The sequence below is a fragment of the Trichomycterus rosablanca genome, chromosome 5 (assembly GCF_030014385.1).
Source record: "Trichomycterus rosablanca isolate fTriRos1 chromosome 5, fTriRos1.hap1, whole genome shotgun sequence".
Taxonomy (NCBI): Eukaryota; Metazoa; Chordata; class Actinopteri; order Siluriformes; family Trichomycteridae; genus Trichomycterus; species Trichomycterus rosablanca.
The window spans coordinates 34,699,156-34,719,927 of NC_085992.1; the positions used below are offsets into that span (position 1 = coordinate 34,699,156).

The window sequence follows — 20,772 nt, forward strand, 5'->3', positions numbered from 1 at the left end:
AACCTTTCACTTGAAACAAAAAAATATATAATACAATTTTAAAAAATAATATATGGATACTTAATGAGTTAATGCAATTTAAATAGTTTTCATATTTTTTCATTGACATTTTTTTATTTAAGCTAGATAAACCCAATTAATTTCTTGTTAAACCCTTGTCTTTTTGTAGTGAAACTTCATTCAGTAACTTGACTATTCCTTTCATGTCTCTTTTCTCTGTCCTTTCTTCCTCCTTCCCTGTCCCCAGAAAGCTGAAGCCACCTTTTTATGTGTTTTTCTATTTCCCCATCCGTTGCGTTTGCAGTGAAACTGTTTCTCCTGACAGCAGCTAAAACATATTGGAAAACATACATAGTATACAAAAAGAACACAGTGTATCAGGTATATCTACACTGTGGCTACATTGTATTAAAACAACACCATCATTGACCATTTTGTCAGGTACACAGAAGGTGGATGAGTGAACTAGACTCAGGAGTGATAAACAATTATAGTCTAAAGCTCATTTGTTCCTGCACAATTTATCAGCCCCTCACATTCTGCTGTAACGTTTATAACATCTATGGTAGGGGTATATGATAAAATGACACCTCAGTGTATATAAATATTCTTTTAGTGCTCATTTTGTACTGTATATGTTCCAGTATGTATAAATATGTAAAATATTCTGTCTTTTACCCTGCCAAAACAAAGTCTTTTAAAACTTTTAAATTATGAATATTAATTAAAAAAAAAACCTACCCAAGATTATATCTTTCAGTTTGGTCGATTTAAATGGATTTTTTTCATTTGCTCCTGTCCAGTTTATTTTTTTTGCCAGGTCATTTGTTACTGTTTTTTGCATAATTCTCCAAACAGTTTCCTTCACAGTCATACCTCCAGAAAAACCAAAACACTCAATCTGTAAAAGAAAAAAAAAAACATTATTTTTTTATTTCAATAAACTGAAATTAAGAATGCGTAAATTTGACAAGTTTCTAAGATCGCCAAATATAATCCAAATTATCCCTAATTAACCCAAATGTAATCCATACTGCACATTCACTGAGCTAAACTGCACACAGAAATTGGTGATTGTCTGTTACTGCACCACAGTCAGTATACATACTGTAACCAAATGTATTTGGACACTTTACACCACACACTACACACACACACACACACACACACACACACACACACACACTTTGACAAACACCCAGGACACAAAAGCAACAGTCTAATGGCACTTTAGCAACCATTTTAACATTATTAGCTGCATATTATAATTATTTCTTATAATGCAAAACATTTTACAGCTTTTATAGAAATATAAACAAATGCAATGTTTTACATTTTCTAATGTTGTGCTCACTAATAAAAGTCAAGAAGTTTTAAGTAAAAAAAAAGTTATCTGCTCTTAAACATAGTAGAGGGTCACTTAAGAACACACCATGGTTAAGTAAATTGTCAAATTGTATATTTTAAAGGTACTATAACAAAGTACATACATAACACGTAAAATTTAACATAGAAAGCACTTACTAGTCTCTTCTGAAGATCAGAGTCTGCCTTGAGGTTAATGTCAAATTGTCTGAACTGGGATTCGTTTGCAAGTGGAGCAGTAAATTCCTCAATTTGTTTTGGATGATTTTTTCCTAATGCAATTGTGATGGACATAAGTAGGCCTAGCATTTCATTTTGTTGTTGTCGCAGAATCTCTAATACAGTTAAAATTTCCCTCCCGATTACAGTTAGTAAAAATTAACTTACAGTTAATAATTTCAATTTCTAAATACACACACACACACACACACACAAATTGTAAAACTACAAAGTGCTTCTATATGGTAAGTGGAGCTGATAAAATGGACAGTGAGTGTAGAAACAAGGAGGTGGTTTTAATGTCATGGCCGATCAGTGTATATCTACTGTATATACACAGTATATATTATATATATATATACAGTGTATCACAAAAGTGAGTACACCCCTCACATTTCTGCAGATATTTAAGTATATCTTTTCATGGGACAACACTGACAAAATGACACTTTGACACAATGAAAAGTAGTCTGTGTGCAGCTTATATAACAGTGTAAATTTATTCTTCCCTCAAAATAACTCAATATACAGCCATTAATGTCTAAACAGCCGGCAACAAAAGTGAGTACACCCCTAAGAGACTACACCCCTAAATGTCCAAATTGAGCACTGCTTGTCATTTTCCCTCCAAAATGTCATGTGATTTGTTAGTGTTACTAGGTCTCAGGTGTGCATAGGGAGCAGGTGTGTTCAATTTAGTAGTACAGCTCTCAAACTCTCTCATACTGGTCACTGAAAGTTCCAACATGGCACCTCATGGCAAAAAACTCTCTGAGGATCTTAAAAGACGAATTGTTGTGCTACATGAAGATGGCCAAGGCTACAAGAAGATTGCCAACACCCTGAAACTGAGCTGCAGCACAGTGGCCAAGATCATCCAGCGTTTTAAAAGAGCAGGGTCCACTCAAAACAGACCTCGCGTTGGTCGTCCAAAGAAGCTGAGTGCACGTGCTCAGCGTCACATCCAACTGCTGTCTTTGAAAGATAGGCGCAGGAGTGCTGTCAGCATTGCTGCAGAGATTGAAAAGGTGGGGGGTCAGCCTGTCAGTGCACAGACCATACGCCGCACACTACATCAAATTGGTCTGCATGGCTGTCACCCCAGAAGGAAGCCTCTTCTGAAGTCTCTACACAAAAAAGCCCTCAAACAGTTTGCTGAAGACATGTCAACAAAGGACATGGATTACTGGAACCATGTCCTATGGTCTGATGAGACCAAGATTAATTTATTTGGTTCAGATGGTCTCAAGCATGTGTGGCGGCAATCAGGTGAGGAGTACAAAGATAAGTGTGTCATGCCTACAGTCAAGCATGGTGGTGGGAATGCCATGGTCTGGGGCTGCATGAGTGCAGCAGGTGTTGGGGAGTTACATTTCATTGAGGGACACATGAACTCCGATATGTACTGTGAAATACTGAAGCAGAGCATGATCCCCTCCCTCCGGAAACTGGGTCGCAGGGCAGTGTTCCAGCATGATAATGACCCCAAACACACCTCTAAGACGACCACTGCTTTATTGAAGAGGCTGAGGGTAAAGGTGATGGACTGGCCAAGCATGTCTCCAGACCTAAACCCAATAGAACATCTTTGGGGCATCCTCAAGCGGAAGGTGGAGGAGCGCAAAGTCTCGAATATCCGCCAGCTCCGTGATGTCGTCATGGAGGAGTGGAAAAGCATTCCAGTGGCAACCTGTGAAGCTCTGGTAAACTCCATGCCCAGGAGAGTTAAGGCAGTTCTGGGAAATAATGGTGGCCACACAAAATATTGACACTTCAGGAACTTTCACTAAGGGGTGTACTCACTTTTGTTGCCGGTGGTTTAGACATTAATGGCTGTATATTGAGTTATTTTGAGGGAAGAATAAATTTACACTGTTATATAAGCTGCACACAGACTACTTTTCATTGTGTCAAAGTGTCATTTTGTCAGTGTTGTCCCATGAAAAGATATACTTAAATATCTGCAGAAATGTGAGGGGTGTACTCACTTTTGTGATACACTGTATATATATATATATATATATACACACACACACACATTTACATTACATTTTCAGCACTTAGCAGACTCCCGGCAACCTTCAGATTACTAATCCAGTACCTTATATATATATATATATATAAATATATACAGTGTATCACAAAAGTGAGTACACCCCTCACATTTCTGCAGATATTTAAGTATATCTTTTCATGGGACAACACTGACAAAATGACACTTTGACACAATGAAAAGTAGTCTGTGTGCAGCTTATATAACAGTGTAAATTTATTCTTCCCTCAAAATAACTCAATATACAGCCATTAATGTCTAAACCACCGGCAACAAAAGTGAGTACACCCCTTAGTGAAAGTTCCTGAAGTGTCAATATTTTGTGTGGCCACCATTATTTCCCAGAACTGCCTTAACTCTCCTGGGCATGGAGTTTACCAGAGCTTCACAGGTTGCCACTGGAATGCTTTTCCACTCCTCCATGACGACATCACGGAGCTGGCGGATATTTGTGACTTTGCGCTCTTCCACCTTCCGCTTGAGGATGCCCCAAAGATGTTCTATTGGGTTTAGGTCTGGAGACATGCTTGGCCAGTCCATCACCTTTACCCTCAGCCTCTTCAATAAAGCAGTGGTCGTCTTAGAGGTGTGTTTGGGGTCATTATCATGCTGGAACACTGCCCTGCGACCCAGTTTCCGGAGGGAGGGGATCATGCTCTGCTTCATATTTCACAGTACATATTGGAGTTCATGTGTCCCTCAATGAAATGTAACTCCCCAACACCTGCTGCACTCATGCAGCCCCAGACCATGGCATTCCCACCACCATGCTTGACTGTAGGCATGACACACTTATCTTTGTACTCCTCACCTGATTGCCGCCACACATGCTTGAGACCATCTGAACCAAACAAATTAATCTTGGTCTCATCAGACCATAGGACATGGTTCCAGTAATCCATGTCCTTTGTTGACATGTCTTCAGCAAACTGTTTGCGGGCTTTCTTGTGTAGAGACTTCAGAAGAGGCTTCCTTCTGGGGTGACAGCCATGCAGACCAATTTGATGTAGTGTGCGGCGTATGGTCTGAGCACTGACAGGCTGACCCCCCACCTTTTCAATCTCTGCAGCAATGCTGACAGCACTCCTGCGCCTATCTTTCAAAGACAGCAGTTGGATGTGACGCTGAGCACGTGCACTCAGCTTCTTTGGACGACCAACGCGAGGTCTGTTCTGAGTGGACCCTGCTCTTTTAAAACGCTGGATGATTTTGGCCACTGTGCTGCAGCTCAGTTTCAGGGTGTTGGCAATCTTCTTGTAGCCTTGGCCATCTTCATGTAGCGCAACAATTCGTCTTTTAAGATCCTCAGAGAGTTCTTTGCCATGAGGTGCCATGTTGGAACTTTCAGTGACCAGTATGAGAGAGTGTGAGAGCTGTACTACTAAATTGAACACACCTGCTCCCTATGCACACCTGAGACCTAGTAACACTAACGAGTCACATGACATTTTGGAGGGAAAATGACAAGCAGTGCTCAATTTGGACATTTAGGGGTGTAGTCTCTTAGGGGTGTACTCACTTTTGTTGCCGGTGGTTTAGACATTAATGGCTGTATATTTAGTTATTTTGAGGGAAGAATAAATTTACACTGTTATATAAGCTGCACACAGACTACTTTTCATTGTGTCAAAGTGTCATTTTGTCAGTGTTGTCCCATGAAAAGATATACTTAAATATCTGCAGAAATGTGAAAACTAATGAAATGTCACCATTAATTCTCACACAGTTGTCCGGTGCTACACATCTGATGTATATCTTGTTTAGACATATTTGTTTGTACTGCTCGGTCACTGATGTAAGATCTGTTGGAACTGGACCATTTTGGTGTTTCTTTTTGCACATTCCAACATGAGTATCAACAGTGTCTTCAGTCAAATTACTGTCCATTTCAGACACCCGTCTTACAATCTGAGATACAGCATTTTTGGGATTTCTGATGAGTCTTTTTAGTTTACTCAAATAATTTTCAAAGGGAAATCCTGAAAAGATATCTAAATGGCCATGCACTTTCACATCATTGCTTAAGTGAACTTAAGTGTACGTTGTATACTAACTTATCAGCCCCATAAAGCTCACTGAAATGTTCAACAAACAAATTCAATAAATTGTTAGCAAAATCAACCATTTGAACACTCAGTGTTGGACATGCTAAAATATGTACAGCCACAGAAAGCAACATAAAATTATTGTACATCTGAGGGTGTACACTGTCTTTGAGAACTACCGGCCCAGTGTATAAGAGGAACTGACGAAACTCAGTTGCCTTCCACCTGTATCTGTCTTCAAGTAATCTAGGTTTCCTAGCAAATTCTGTCGGAATGAAAGGTCCAAAACTGACAAGATGCTTAGAAATTTCAGTCACTGTCCTAGAAGACATTCTACAGTGTAGTGGTCCATTAGTCCATTGTTCTAATAAATTCCGTGTAACACCTATAGCAAACCAAATGCATGTAGTCATGGGGAAACTGAGATACCATTCCTACTAATTCTTGGAAAGGAGAAATGCTAAGATGATGATCTTGATCTGTCATTTCCCGGAAACTTTCATCTGTTCTCAAAGCTGCATGTTTTTGTGGGAAAGTCATTCTATGCTGAATATATACACCTGACTGGATACATTTATCACACCCAGAATAACCTGTGTGGGACTTAATACCCTTGACAAAGGCTCTTGCTGGTGCATCACAGATAACTGCACTCACTTTTAGGAACAATCGTTTCCCATTATGCATAAATCCTGATTGTAACTGTTTCAGCTCTGCAACAACCTCTCCCAAATAATCAGTTAAAGATGTTGGCTTTGAAACTCCACCATAAAGAGCTATTAGGAAAGGCTGTCTATGTAATTCATGCACTAGTCCTAAGACAGGCCAAAGCTGGTATTTAGAGCTTTTGAAAAGTGGCAGACCATCAATGTTTATTTGCATTTTAAAAATGTGGTTGTTCTTTACATGTGTCCCAAATCGCATTAGAAATGACATTAAGGTGGTCAGAAGCCCAAAGTAGTGATAGACCCCTCCTGCTTTCCTTTGAATCACATACTTTGTCTTTGTCCCAAGCAATGTCCTAGCGTCCTTTGGCAAGTAAGGATGGTGAATTCTAAGAATAGACAGGAGGGCAGAAAGGGCAACTAATGTTACACCAAATTGTACTGCCCATTTTGCCAAGGATGCAACTAGATCAAGCCCGTGGTCCTGTCCATCAAAGTCATCCTCACACTCACTAACTGAGTCTTCACTGAATTCATTATTTAGATCATCATGACCTGAGCCACTGTGAAGATTTTCACATTCATTGTTTGTGTCAGGGTCTACTGGCATAATTTCATTTATGTCAGTGTCAACATTGCTAGCTCTATCAATAGCTGTAAAAAGGGTCTCATCCTGCATTTGAGAAAATAATGTTTTTAAACGTTTTGCTACATGTTGACGGGATTTATGTCTCATATTTGAAGCTGAATTGTAATTTGTCATGTGAGGCTCCATGTTTGTGTCTCTCGCTGCAGCAATCAAAGACAATAGAGAAGTATTTGTACACCATCACCAGGATCTGAGAAAAGTCAATACACTTTGTTTCACATTTTATGTTTTACTCAACAATGTTCATGTTTGCACTGAAAGCTGTTATTCTAACGTACTAACGGGGAAAGGGGTGAGGAAGATATTGTAATGATGTTTGTAACTAATTAAATTAGTTATTAATGTGTTATTTAATGTATTTACATATCATAAAATATCTACTTTATACACTCATCAAAAGTCTTTGGACTTTTTTGTGTTATCCCTTACTGTTTCTGTTTTTTTTAAGAGGCACTGCATCTAGAGAGGGCTGAAGTGCTTGTTATGTTTTAAAATATGAAATGGTTTAAAAAAATAGTTGCACCAAGAAAGAATCAACCTACAGTAATGAAACTTGGTATGTAAGATTGACATGGTGAGGAGGACATAAGAATAATTCCAGTTTCACGCTCGGCCGTGCATGTGACGTCAAAAGGAGGAGCCTTATCGCTGTACCTGACTACGCAAGGTCATCTTGGTGCATGTGCTTATTTTTCCCTCCCGACTCGTGCTGTTATGTTGGTTGCATCTTTTGTAAGCAAAGTTAGTCTTGGTGAAGAGTTCAAAAGCAATTGAAAATGTGTGGAATGCTATTGGACATGCTATGAACACTCCACCCCTACCACATAATCTGCAGGAATTGCATGAAAATATTTGAGTTGCACACTATTTGGAACCTCTAAACTCCATGCCGAGACATTAAATATTTAAGCATTTGTTGTTCCTGGTGACCGTTATCTTCCTTCAGAATATTATTCAATCCTACACTTCCTCCTGGGTGCAATATTTTTATGGTGATGGGTGTTATTTCTAAGTAGAAAACTTATTTTAGAAATAATAATGTATGTTTTTGTAAACATCTTACCAAGGTCAGTGTTGGTCAAATGACTCCGGAGTGCACAAAGAGTAACTGCAAAAATGTAAACACTTAATTAGTTCAATCACTCAGTCAAGGAAATCCATAAAGACGTGTAAATATAGGCTTTAGACATGATACTGTGCTTTGTCTTTGTAAACATGTTTTCTGGATTCATGTATGCCAGCCAATGACTGTAAAAAGTTTTTGTAATATTGTCTACTGCCAAAAAGAGGGCGCTAAATCCAGCCTTTTAAATACATCACACCCCTTACTCAAAGGAGAAGGATCACCAGCTCCATACAGCTGTAGCTGTGACGTCTTCCCTTAACGCCGGTGTTACGGAGAATTCAGTTCCCCCTGTTTCCCCTTTAACGCGCATGTGCAAAAATCATGACGTTTTTTTCAGTCGCTTCGTTGAGCGTCGGTTTATTTGGAATATGTGTTTATAGCGGTATGTTCTTTTCACATTTCATGTTGTATGTTAGGTAGTTTGTGATTAAATACATACTTTAAAGTATTGAATGAACTACTGTCAGAGGTTTTATTGCTCCACCGCAAGTCAGAGGTTTTCACACTGCTGTCTTCAGCCTTGCTGTCAATCAACTAGAATGAACGTGTCAGATTTATTTGTAAATATATCCTAATACAGGACATGCTCTTATTCACACACTAGTTTAAGGTTATTCATCTCAGCTGCACTACCATTTACTTTCAAGAATAGTTTCATTCATGGTGATCTCTCGTTCATTTAAACTTCACAAACTGCATCCATGTGATTTAAAATTAACAAACAGTATGTAGAACAAGTTTAAGCTATAGACCAGTCCATTACACTAACAACACAGGGGGGAACACATTTACCTGGAGACCTGGGGAATATGGTTCCCCACATGTATATTACTGTGTGTGTAATTATAAAACTCTACAGTGATGCTGGTGATGTATTTACCTGTTGTTATTATGTAGAACAAGTTTAACCTATAGATCAGTCCATTACACTAACAACACAGGGGGGAACACATTTACCTGGAGACCTGGGGAATATGGTTCCCCACATGTATATTACTGTGTGTGTAATTATAAAACTCTACAGTGATGCTGGTGATGTATTTACCTGTTGTTATTATGTAGAACAAGTTTAACCTATAGATCAGTCCATTATACTAACAACACAGGGGGGGACACATTTACCTGGAGACCTGGGGAATATGGTTCCCCACATGTATATTACTGTGTGATGATTCTTTTCTTTTTTTTAGTGCAAACTACAGGCACACACACATTTTAAGAACAAAATATCTGTATTAGAAATTAGTGTTAAACTAAATTATGCATATATTACAATTATGCAAATATATAATAAAGAAATCCACCTCCATGCAAATTAAAACTTAAATACATATTTATAGCTTAATAGAAATATATATATTTTTAAACGACATAAAATAAAATCTGGGATGGTGCCCTGGGATTGACTAGCATCACATCCATAGTGCACTCCTGCCGTACGTCCAGTTTCCCCAGGAACAGTTCTGGATCCTCCACGGCCATGACCAGGATAAAGCAGTTACTAAACAGAAATGAATGATTAATTTACTATCTACTTTTTAAATAAACTAAAAGAGCAACATAAAATAAAATACAGCAACAAGCAAACTTTTTAGAAATAACGTCCCAGTTAACCTTGGTCTAATCTTCAGTACATGCCGGACAATGAAGGTCTTCCTCTACTGGTGGGTTGCCAACACATGACTGGTGGTACCATCTGTCACATCCATCACAGGCTATAATAGATAGATCACTTTATTAATCCCAGAGGGAAAGTCAAGGACATATATAATAGCATGGTGCAGTGAAAAAGCCAATAAAATTAAGGCATTATTTCTTTGGTACCACCAGTCATGTGTTGGCAACCCACCAGTAGAGGAAGACCTTCATTGTCCGGCATGTACTTAAGATTAGACCAAGGTTAACTGGGACGTTATTTCTAAAAAGTTTGCTTGTTGCTGTATTTTATTTTATGTTGCTCTTTTAGTTTATTTAAAAAGTAGATAGTAAATTAATCATTCATTTCTGTTTAGTAACTGCTTTATCCTGGTCATGGCCGTGGAGGATCCAGAACTGTTCCTGGGGAAACTGGACGTACGGCAGGAGTGCACTATGGATGTGATGCTAGTCAATCCCAGGGCACCATCCCAGATTTTATTTTATTTCGTTTAAAAATATATATATTTCTATTAAGCTATAAATATGTATTTAAGTTTTAATTTGCATTGAGGTGGATTTCTTTATTATATATTTGCATAATTGTAATATATGCATAATTTAGTTTAACACTAATTTCTAATACAGATATTTTGTTCTTAAAATGTGTGTGTGCCTGTAGTTTGCACTAAAAAAAAGAAAAGAATCATCACACAGTAATATACATGTGGGGAACCATATTCCCCAGGTCTCCAGGTAAATGTGTTCCCCCCTGTGTTGTTAGTGTAATGGACTGATCTATAGGTTAAACTTGTTCTACATAATAACAACAGGTAAATACATCACCAGCATCACTGTGGTGTTATATGAATACACACACAGTGATATACATGTGGGGAACCATATTCTCCAGGTCTCCAGGTAAATGTGTTCCCCCCTGTGTTTTAGTGTAATGGACTGATCTATAGGTTAAACTTGTTCTACATAATAACAACAGGTAAATACATCACCAGCATCACTGTAGTGTTATATGAATACACACACAGTGATATACATGTGGGGAACCATATTCTCCAGGTCTCCAGGTAAATGTGTTCCCCCCTGTGTTTTAGTGTAATGGACTGATCTATAGGTTAAACTTGTTCTACATAATAACAACAGTTAAATACATCACCAGCATCACTGTGGTGTTATATGAATACACACACAGTGATATACATGTGGGGAACCATATTCCCCAGGTCTCCAGGTAAATGTGTTCCCCCCTGTGTTGTTAGTATAATGGACTGATCTATAGGTTAAACTTGTTCTACATAATAGCAACAGTTAAATACATCACCAGCATCACTGTAGTGTTTTATAATTACACACACAGTGATATACATGTGGGGAACCATTTTTTCCAGGTCTCCAGGTAAATGTGTTCCCCCCTGTGTTGTTAGTGTAATGGACTGATCTATAGGTTAAACTTGTTCTACATAATAACAACAGGTAAATACATCACCAGCATCACTGTGGTGTTATATGAATACACACACAGTAATATACATGTGGGGAACCATATTCCCCAGGTCTCCAGGTAAATGTGTTCCCCCCTGTGTTTTAGTGTAATGGACTGGTCTATAGGGTAAACTTGTTCTACATAATAACAACAGGTAAATACATCACCAGCATCACTGTAGAGTTTTATAATTACACACACAGTGATATACATGTGGGGAACCATTTTTTCCAGGTCTCCAGGTAAATGTGTTCCCCCCTGTGTTTTAGTGTAATGGACTGATCTATAGGTTAAACTTGTTCTACATAATAACAACAGGTAAATACATCACCAGCATCACTGTAGTGTTATATGAATACACACACAGTAATATACATGTGGGGAACCATATTCCCCAGGTCTCCAGGTAAATGTGTTCCCCCCTGTGTTGTTAGTGTAATGGACTGATCTATAGGTTAAACTTGTTCTACATAATAACAACAGGTAAATACATCACCAGCATCACTGTAGAGTTTTATAATTACACACACAGTGATATACATGTGGGGAACCATATTCCCCAGGTCTCCAGGTAAATGTGTTCCCCCCTGTGTTGTTAGTGTAATGGACTGATCTATAGGTTAAACTTGTTCTACATAATAACAACAGGTAAATACATCACCAGCATCACTGTAGAGTTTTATAATTACACACACAGTAATATACATGTGGGGAACCATATTCCCCAGGTCTCCAGGTAAATGTGTTCCCCCCTGTGTTGTTAGTGTAATGGACTGGTCTATAGCTTAAACTTGTTCTACATAATAACAACAGGTAAATACATCACCAGCATCACTGTGGTGTTATATGAATACACACACAGTAATATACATGTGGGGAACCATATTCCCCAGGTCTCCTGTTAAATGTGTTCCCCCCTGTGTTTTAGTGTAATGGACTGGTCTATAGGGTAAACTTGTTCTACATAATAACAACAGGTAAATACATCACCAGCATCACTGTAGAGTTTTATAATTACACACACAGTGATATACATGTGGGGAACCATTTTTTCCAGGTCTCCAGGTAAATGTGTTCCCCCCTGTGTTTTAGTGTAATGGACTGATCTATAGGTTAAACTTGTTCTACATAATAACAACAGGTAAATACATCACCAGCATCACTGTAGTGTTATATGAATACACACACAGTAATATACATGTGGGGAACCATATTCCCCAGGTCTCCAGGTAAATGTGTTCCCCCCTGTGTTGTTAGTGTAATGGACTGATCTATAGGTTAAACTTGTTCTACATAATAACAACAGGTAAATACATCACCAGCATCACTGTAGAGTTTTATAATTACACACACAGTAATATACATGTGGGGAACCATATTCCCCAGGTCTCCAGGTAAATGTGTTCCCCCCTGTGTTGTTAGTGTAATGGACTGGTCTATAGGTTAAACTTGTTCTACATACTGTTTGTTAATTTTAAATCACATGGATGCAGTTTGTGAAGTTTAAATGAACGAGAGATCACCATGAATGAAACTATTCTTGAAAGTAAATGGTAGTGCAGCTGAGATGAATAACCTTAAACTAGTGTGTGAATAAGAGCATGTCCTGTATTAGGATATATTTACAAATAAATCTGACACGTTTATTCTAGTTGTTTGACAGCAAGGCTGAAGACAGCAGTGTGAAAACCTCTGACTTGCGGTGGAGCAATAAAACCTCTGACAGTAGTTCATTCAATACTTTAAAGTATGTATTTAATCACAAACTACCTAACATACAACATGAAATGTGAAAAGAACATACCGCTATAAACACATATTCCAAATAAACCGACGCTCAACGAAGCGACTGAAAAAAACGTCATGATTTTTGCACATGCGCGTTAAAGGGGAAACAGGGGGAACTGAATTCTCCGTAACACCGGTGTTCTGTCGATTTATCCTACCCATCGATTTGTCCTACTGAGCATGCGCACATCGGTTTTGACTCGTTGCGGGGAACGCCTATAATTCTGTGCTACCTTTGCCTAATTTATTTGTTCTAGCGGTTAGTAACGTATGGTTTCGTTTTAATTCTTTAAAAAGTTTAAAGTTTAAGTGTATGTAATGATGTTATTATGTGACTTTAAAAAAAAAAGCTATATAAAAATATTCAAAGTGCTTAAATGAGCTGTACTTGATTGATTACAGTTAAATAACTGTGTATCTTAATAATGCTGTGTTAACGTTGTATTTAACCACGTTTATACATGCCTTTGGTAATTTTAGATGCGTTTTTCATACATCTAGAAAAGCCAATCATTTTTAAATAACCATCTGCGACCTTAACATTATGACAACACAAAATGTATTAGGTTATTTTTCAGTTTTGTGCTTTATTAGCAGTTCAATATGTACAGTAACGGTTGTTTGAAGTTAAAGTTGAGTTTAAAGTGAATTACTGAATGAATATGTTGAGCATTTATTACGTTTTTTATGTACTCAGTTATTTGTATATGTACAACTATTTTTTGCTGCTCCCCTGTCAGTTTAGTTCTAATTATTTGAGATTAAGATGTTCTTCGGGTTAGAATATTATTTACTACAAAATCAAAATGTACATACATCATACACACATACACATATATATATATATATATATATATATACATACTGTATATACATACATATACTGTATATACATATAATACTCACTACATAGCCAACACTACATATACACACTACATAGCCAAAAGAACTCGCTTGTAGTTCTACAATTACTGACTGTAGTCCATCTGTTTCTCTGCATGCTTTGTTAGCTCCCTTCATGCTGTTCGTCAATGGTCAGAACCCCCACAGAGCAGGTATTATTTAGGTGGTGGATCATTCTCAGCACTGCAGTGACACTGCCATGGTGGTGGTGTGTTATTGTGTGTTGTGATGGTATGAGTGGATCAGAAACAGCAGTGCTGCTGGAGTTTTAAAATACAGTGTCCACTCACTGTCCACTCTATTAGACACTCCTACCTAGTTGGTCCACCTTGTAGATGTAAAGTCAGAGACGATCGCTCATCTATTGCTGCTGTTTGAGTCGGTCATCTTCTAGACCTTCATCAGTGGTCACAGGACACTGCCCACAGGGTGCTGTAGGCTGGATATTTTTGGTTGGTGGACCAATCTCAGTCCAGCAGTGAGGTGTTTAAAAACTCAGCACTGCTGTGTCTGATCCATTCATACCAGCACAACACACACTAACACCATGTCAGTGTCACTGCAGTGCTGAGAATGATCCACCACCCAAATAATACCTGCTCTGTAGTGGTCCTGTGGGGGGTCTGACCACTGAAGAACAGGGTGAAAGCAGGTTAAAAAGTATGTAGAGAAACAGATGAACTACAGTCAGTAATTTTAGAACTACAGAGTGCTTATACATGATAAGTTTTTCAGGATGAACTCAAGTTCATATGCATGTATAAATAGCTGGAGGTAATATTGTTATTGAACATTTTAAACTAGTTAGAATTTTGCTAAACCAGATTTTGCCACTGTCTCCATTAATTAATAGGAATTATAAAGCCAAGTGAACTTCATGACAGCAGGGCTGAGTGGTGATTTAAGACAATGCAGAGGATTACTGCATAAGTTGCTCCATGCTGCAAGACAGAGCTGACAAGAGCATGATTGAAATGATAGATATTTAGAGCAGCTATATTATACAGATATACAGATATATTTTATCTAATTTTACCTTTATTATTAAAAAGTTATTGTGAACATTATTTACTGATTTGTACAGCATTGTTACCTGTTTTACTCAGGTGCAGTGTGACAGTAGATGGGTACATTTTAATGTGCAGAATATAACAAATCACACCCAAAATACATATGTAAAAAATGTAGACACATCCACCAGAGACTCAGGATGTGTTGTTGTTAATAAACTAGTTTAAAAATTACACAATTATTTGAGATGTATGGGCTGTATAGTGGCTCAGTGGGTAGCTTTGTTGATTCACAGCAAGAAGGTCCTGGGCTCCATTTACAGGTGGATTCTTTCTGTGAGGAGTTTGCATGTTCTCCCCATGTGTATGTGGGGGGTTTTTTCCGGGTGCTCTAGTTTTCTCCCACAGTCCAAAGACATGCAAGTGAGGTAAATTGAAGATACAAAACTGTCTCTGACTGTGTTTGATATTAAATGTGTGAACTAATAAATCTTGTGTAATGAGTAACTACCTGCCCTGTCATGAATGTAACCATGATGTTAAAATCCTAATAAATAAATTAAAAATTAAGATAAATGTCTGAGAGACAGGTCAATAAATCAAGTGTGCTACCTATCATTTGTAATAAAATATAAGCCCATCGAGATGTGCTAACACTATTTATAATAAGACATAGATCTATCGAGATGCGCTGTCTATTGTTTATAATAATATACATACCTATCGAGATGTCCTACCTATTGTTTATAATAATATACATACCTATCGAGATGTCCTACCTATTGTTTATAATAAGATACATACCTATCGAGATGTCCTACCTATTGTTTATAATAAGATACATACCTATCGAGATGTGCTACCTATAGTTTATAATAAGATACATACCTATCGAGATGTCCTACCTATAGTTTATAATAAGATACATACCTATCGAGATGTCCTACCTATTGTTTATAATAATATACATACCTATCGAGATGTCCTACCTATTGTTTATAATAATATACATACCTATCGAGATGTGCTACCTATAGTTTATAATAATATACATACCTATCGAGATGTCCTACCTATAGTTTATAATAAGATACATACCTATCGAGATGTCCTACCTATTGTTTATAATAAGATACATACCTATCGAGATGTCCTACCTATTGTTTATAATAATATACATACCTATCGAGATGTGCTACCTATAGTTTATAATAAGATACATACCTATCGAGATGTCCTACCTATAGTTTATAATAAGATACATACCTATCGAGATGTCCTACCTATTGTTTATAATAAGATACATACCTATCGAGATGTCCTACCTATTGTTTATAATAATATACATACCTATCGAGATGTGCTACCTATAGTTTATAATAAGATACATACCTATCGAGATGTCCTACCTATAGTTTATAATAAGATACATACCTATCGAGATGTCCTACCTATTGTTTATAATAATATACATACCTATCGAGATGTGCTACCTATAGTTTATAATAAGATACATACCTATCGAGATGTCCTACCTATTGTTTATAATAAGATATAGAGCTATCGAGATGTCCTACCTATTGTTTATAATAAGATATAGACCTATCGAGATGTCCTACCTATTGTTTATAATAAGATATAGACCTATCGAGATGTGCTACCTATTGTTTATAATAAGATATAGAGCTATCGAGATGTGCTACCTATAGTTTATAATAAGATACATACCTATCGAGATGTCCTACCTATTGTTTATAATAAGATACATACCTATCGAGATGTCCTACCTATTGTTTATAATAATATACATACCTATCGAGATGTCCTACCTATAGTTTATAATAAGATACATACCTATCGAGATGTCCTACCTATTGTTTATAATAAGATATAGAGCTATCGAGATGTCCTACCTATTGTTTATAATAAGATATAGACCTATCGAGATGTCCTACCTATAGTTTATAATAAGATACATACCTATCGAGATGTCCTACCTATTGTTTATAATAAGATATAGAGCTATCGAGATGTCCTACCTATTGTTTATAATAAGATACATACCTATCGAGATGTGCTACCTATAGTTTATAATAAGATACATACCTATCGAGATGTCCTACCTATTGTTTATAATAAGATACATACCTATCGAGATGTCCTACCTATTGTTTATAATAAGATATAGAGCTATCGAGATGTCCTACCTATTGTTTATAATAAGATACATACCTATCGAGATGTGCTACCACTAGTTATAATAAGATACCTATAATTTATAATATGATAGACATAATTTTAATAAGAATAGATCGATAAAACTTAAATATTTACTACAGGAATACATTTCGATAGGGTAGGACAAATCGACAGATAGATCTATAAATCTGCGCTACGGTAGGAAGTTTCGATAGGGTAGGACAAATCGACAGATAGATCTATAAATCTGCGCTACGGTAGGAAGTTTCGATAGGGTAGGACAAATCGACAGAACACCGGCACAGGTAACTAATGTAATCGTTGTGAAATCGTGTGTTTGTAATTTAACTTAGCTATGTTGTTAGATGGTTTATATCGTATTCATAATAATAATAATGTTACCTTTAGATGTATGTTTTAAGTTATTTCTGATAGCCTTTTGCTAAGTATTGCTGGCTATACAGTTAGCTTAACGTACCTACCAAGTTAGTCTTTTTGGCTAACGTTAAAACATAACTATAATTAAATTGTTAATGATAAAAAACACAAAATAATTTGATTATATCTATTGTTCTGTTACTACAATATATCAGTATTATTAATATAATGTTTTCGTATGTTTTTTGTCCTAAAGAGCAGCTGTTAACGTTACCTTGAAATCTTCAGTGAATAACTGAAAAAGATAACGGTTTTTTATTTAAACTCTACTACATGCACGAGGAGCTCCTCACACTTGCCTTCAGGTACCTTTTATATTGAAGAAGTGAAGTGATTCTGTCTGACACCACCATGTATTAACGTTAGAGAAAAAGTTAAAAATCACTTGCCAGTACGTACACCTGGTTCAAGTCAAACAAGCTTATCAATCGACTGTAAAATACTTTTACACATACATTAACAACTATTAAATTGTATTTAAAAATTGAGAATACTGACTTTTGTTTGTCTAATAGTTTACATGTTTATGTATTTTGTAACAGTGAATATGAATTTATTACAGTTCACATCTGCGCTGAGGTTGCATGGTCCAGGTTTTCAAGAATGAGTTCACTACGGATGAGCTGCGCACGTCTCCAGGTAATCTATAAAGAGCTTTTTTGGTGATTTTTTTTGTGGAACAGTTTAATTAAGCATCGATAAAATAAGAAAAAGCCAACTTTTAACTGAAGTAAATTTTTTCTGAGGTGTGAAAGGCCCTTATCATGAGAAATAAACAACATTTGAAGTGATGAAAAGTAACTTCAAAAATTCACACACAGCGAGTTGACATGATTAGTACATGACATGGCTTTTAATGCACTTAAAGGGTCAGGTATGTGGATGATCCATGAGTAAAGATTAAAAGCAGTGAATGAGTTCTATGTAAGTGTTAAGGAGGCTCTGGGACATCACCCGTTCCCAGCTGGGTTAAAACTGTTCCTTGGCGCTTGATGGAAAAAGCAGTGTGGTGGAACTCTTCCTGTCAGAAAGCAAACTCAGACAATTATTTTTCAATCACAAACATCAGTGATAAAATTTTACAATAATCTCAGGGATAGTTTATATAATGCTCAAAACATGTTATTTTGGCTTGTTCTTTTACTGCGTCTGTGCAGATATCCACATCAAGGGGTCTTTTCCCTAGCATGTTGACCCTACTCCATGCTAAAGGGCAGACACATGTATACATGCACACAATTCTGAGCTACAGTTTGTAAACTATGTTGCTCGTTGCCATTCATAAAATGTAATAAACATAATAAGTTGTATTTCACACTCACGTTTGTTATGATCCCACCTTGTATCTAGGGGTATGTGGGACCAATAACGTGGCAATTTGCTAAAACCAAAAGTCAGAGAAAATAATAAAAGTTTTTTATTTACAAAAGAGCCATTAAAAACAGTCACAAATGCTAAAATTGTTGTTCTCTAGTACCAAACTGGACGGCACCAAATAAATCAACAGAACATAACACTGTTCTACTCTGAGTAACAAGACAGATAGCTACAAAATAAATGAAAGAAACAAACAAACCCTAAGCTTCCCTGTAGATGCAGGTAAAATACCCAAACTGAAGTATTTCCTAGCAGAAGAGATTAAAACAGCTACAACTAAAAACACAGTGCATGGGTTGACACCAATCCCCCCCCCCCCTCTCTCTCCATCTATCAGCCATCTTGATTTCCTGCTTTTAAATGGTTGCCTCCCCAGTTACTCCAACCAGGACTCTCAGTGGGCAGCTAATTCCACCTGATTTGGCTGGGGTAAAGAAAAAAAAAACAGAACAGTTGTACATACAAACATATAGATGCATTTAAAATAACACTCAAGTTTGAAAATCAAAAACTGAACTGTTGGGCCTCTGAACAGTACTGATCATGTTCCTTTTGTAGTGTGTGTGCTTAGTTCTTAACCTGCTGTAATTTCAAGATCTGTGTCTTTTGCCTCAGATGTGACAAGTTGATTTGTGGTACTGTTTAACATTGCTTTTTTGTCTAATGTTTTATGTTTTGGTTTTTTTCAGTGAATTTTGAATTTTACATGGTGATCAGCTGCATCCTATTATCATCAGCTTTCCTGCTACTGCCATGGGGATTACTCTTAAAGTTTCAAACTAAGTATGATATAGTTGTGTTCATTGAACTAAGAGTTTATAGCAAACAATTATATTGTGCCCATATCAATATATAAATACATATGTGTACTTTGTAGCTGTACACTTTTAAAGATTATGGCTTACAAATTAAACTGTCCATCATTATCAATTACCAGATATTATTTTCCAACAAGAGAGCCACTGTTGGCTGAACCTTTTTTTTTTGATAGACTAGTATTCTGAACCTATATACCTATATAATATTCTCTCTCCTTCCACCATGTCAAAAACTGTATATAAACAGTAAATTCCGATGTCGACAGTGTGTATGTATGTAGTGTGTGTTGGGGCAACAAATATGTGAAAATGCCCAGCAGTGCGTCCTCAGAAGCAAGATAAGTAAGCATGTTAATTAAATTTAATTGAGTTGGGTTTATTTATTCATAATACATAAACAATTTTGTTTTTGCACACATTAAACTTATGGTGTCAAAATATATAATGCATGTCCTATAATAAAATAATTTATCCATATTTCTTAAATGTTTTGTGGTCTTTTGCATAGTTCAGCTTGCCAAAATGTGCACAACTGCTGTGTGTTTAATCATTTTATGTTTACATGGTTTTAATATGGATCATAAGAAAGGAACATGGATTGAAGGAAAAACTTCAAATTCATGAAAAAAGTTCTGGAAAAACTGAAACTCATAAAGTGCATGTAAAAGCTTTTTTAGTTTATCAAAACAAAAAAAAGCTATCAATGCCATTTTCATACCTCATTTCCTAAATGACTATGTGCATCGAATAGCCAAGACCAATGCAAGAGGTTCCCGTAAGCCATTTATTTATTAAAATTGTATTTAGTTATATAAACATATATGGTTTGTTAAGCACCTAGAAACTTTGTCAGTGTGAGCCATGATGATTGCAAAAGACAGCGAGTAAAAGGTTCTTTTACATTTATGCCAGTGTTAAAGGGAAGTTGCAAGCTTGCTAAATAACTTATTCTTCAATTTAAAAACAATCTCTGATCAGTGC

The 20,772-nt window shown here is 36.6% G+C and overlaps 3 long non-coding RNA genes across 4 annotated transcripts; 1 reads left to right on the forward strand and 2 right to left on the reverse strand.

Moving 5' to 3' along the window:
- Positions 1–8: 8 nt before the first annotated feature.
- On the reverse strand, positions 9–17,866 carry LOC134314484 (uncharacterized). 2 transcript variants are annotated; one of them, XR_010012391.1, is made up of 4 exons: positions 17,811–17,866; positions 8,060–8,104; positions 742–901; positions 9–328 (listed from the first exon to the last, which is right to left on the reverse strand). It is a non-coding gene; the product is annotated as an uncharacterized LOC134314484 (long non-coding RNA). The 2 variants fall into 2 exon arrangements; XR_010012390.1 differs by lacking the exons at positions 8,060–8,104; positions 17,811–17,866 and adding an exon at positions 1,525–1,644.
- On the reverse strand, positions 9,431–13,463 carry LOC134314483 (uncharacterized). Its single transcript, XR_010012389.1, has 3 exons — positions 13,063–13,463; positions 9,737–9,837; positions 9,431–9,623 (listed from the first exon to the last, which is right to left on the reverse strand). It is a non-coding gene; the product is annotated as an uncharacterized LOC134314483 (long non-coding RNA).
- On the forward strand, positions 17,821–20,268 carry LOC134314485 (uncharacterized). Its single transcript, XR_010012392.1, has 3 exons — positions 17,821–17,901; positions 18,159–18,235; positions 19,663–20,268. It is a non-coding gene; the product is annotated as an uncharacterized LOC134314485 (long non-coding RNA).
- The last annotated feature ends 504 nt before the right edge of the window (positions 20,269–20,772 follow it).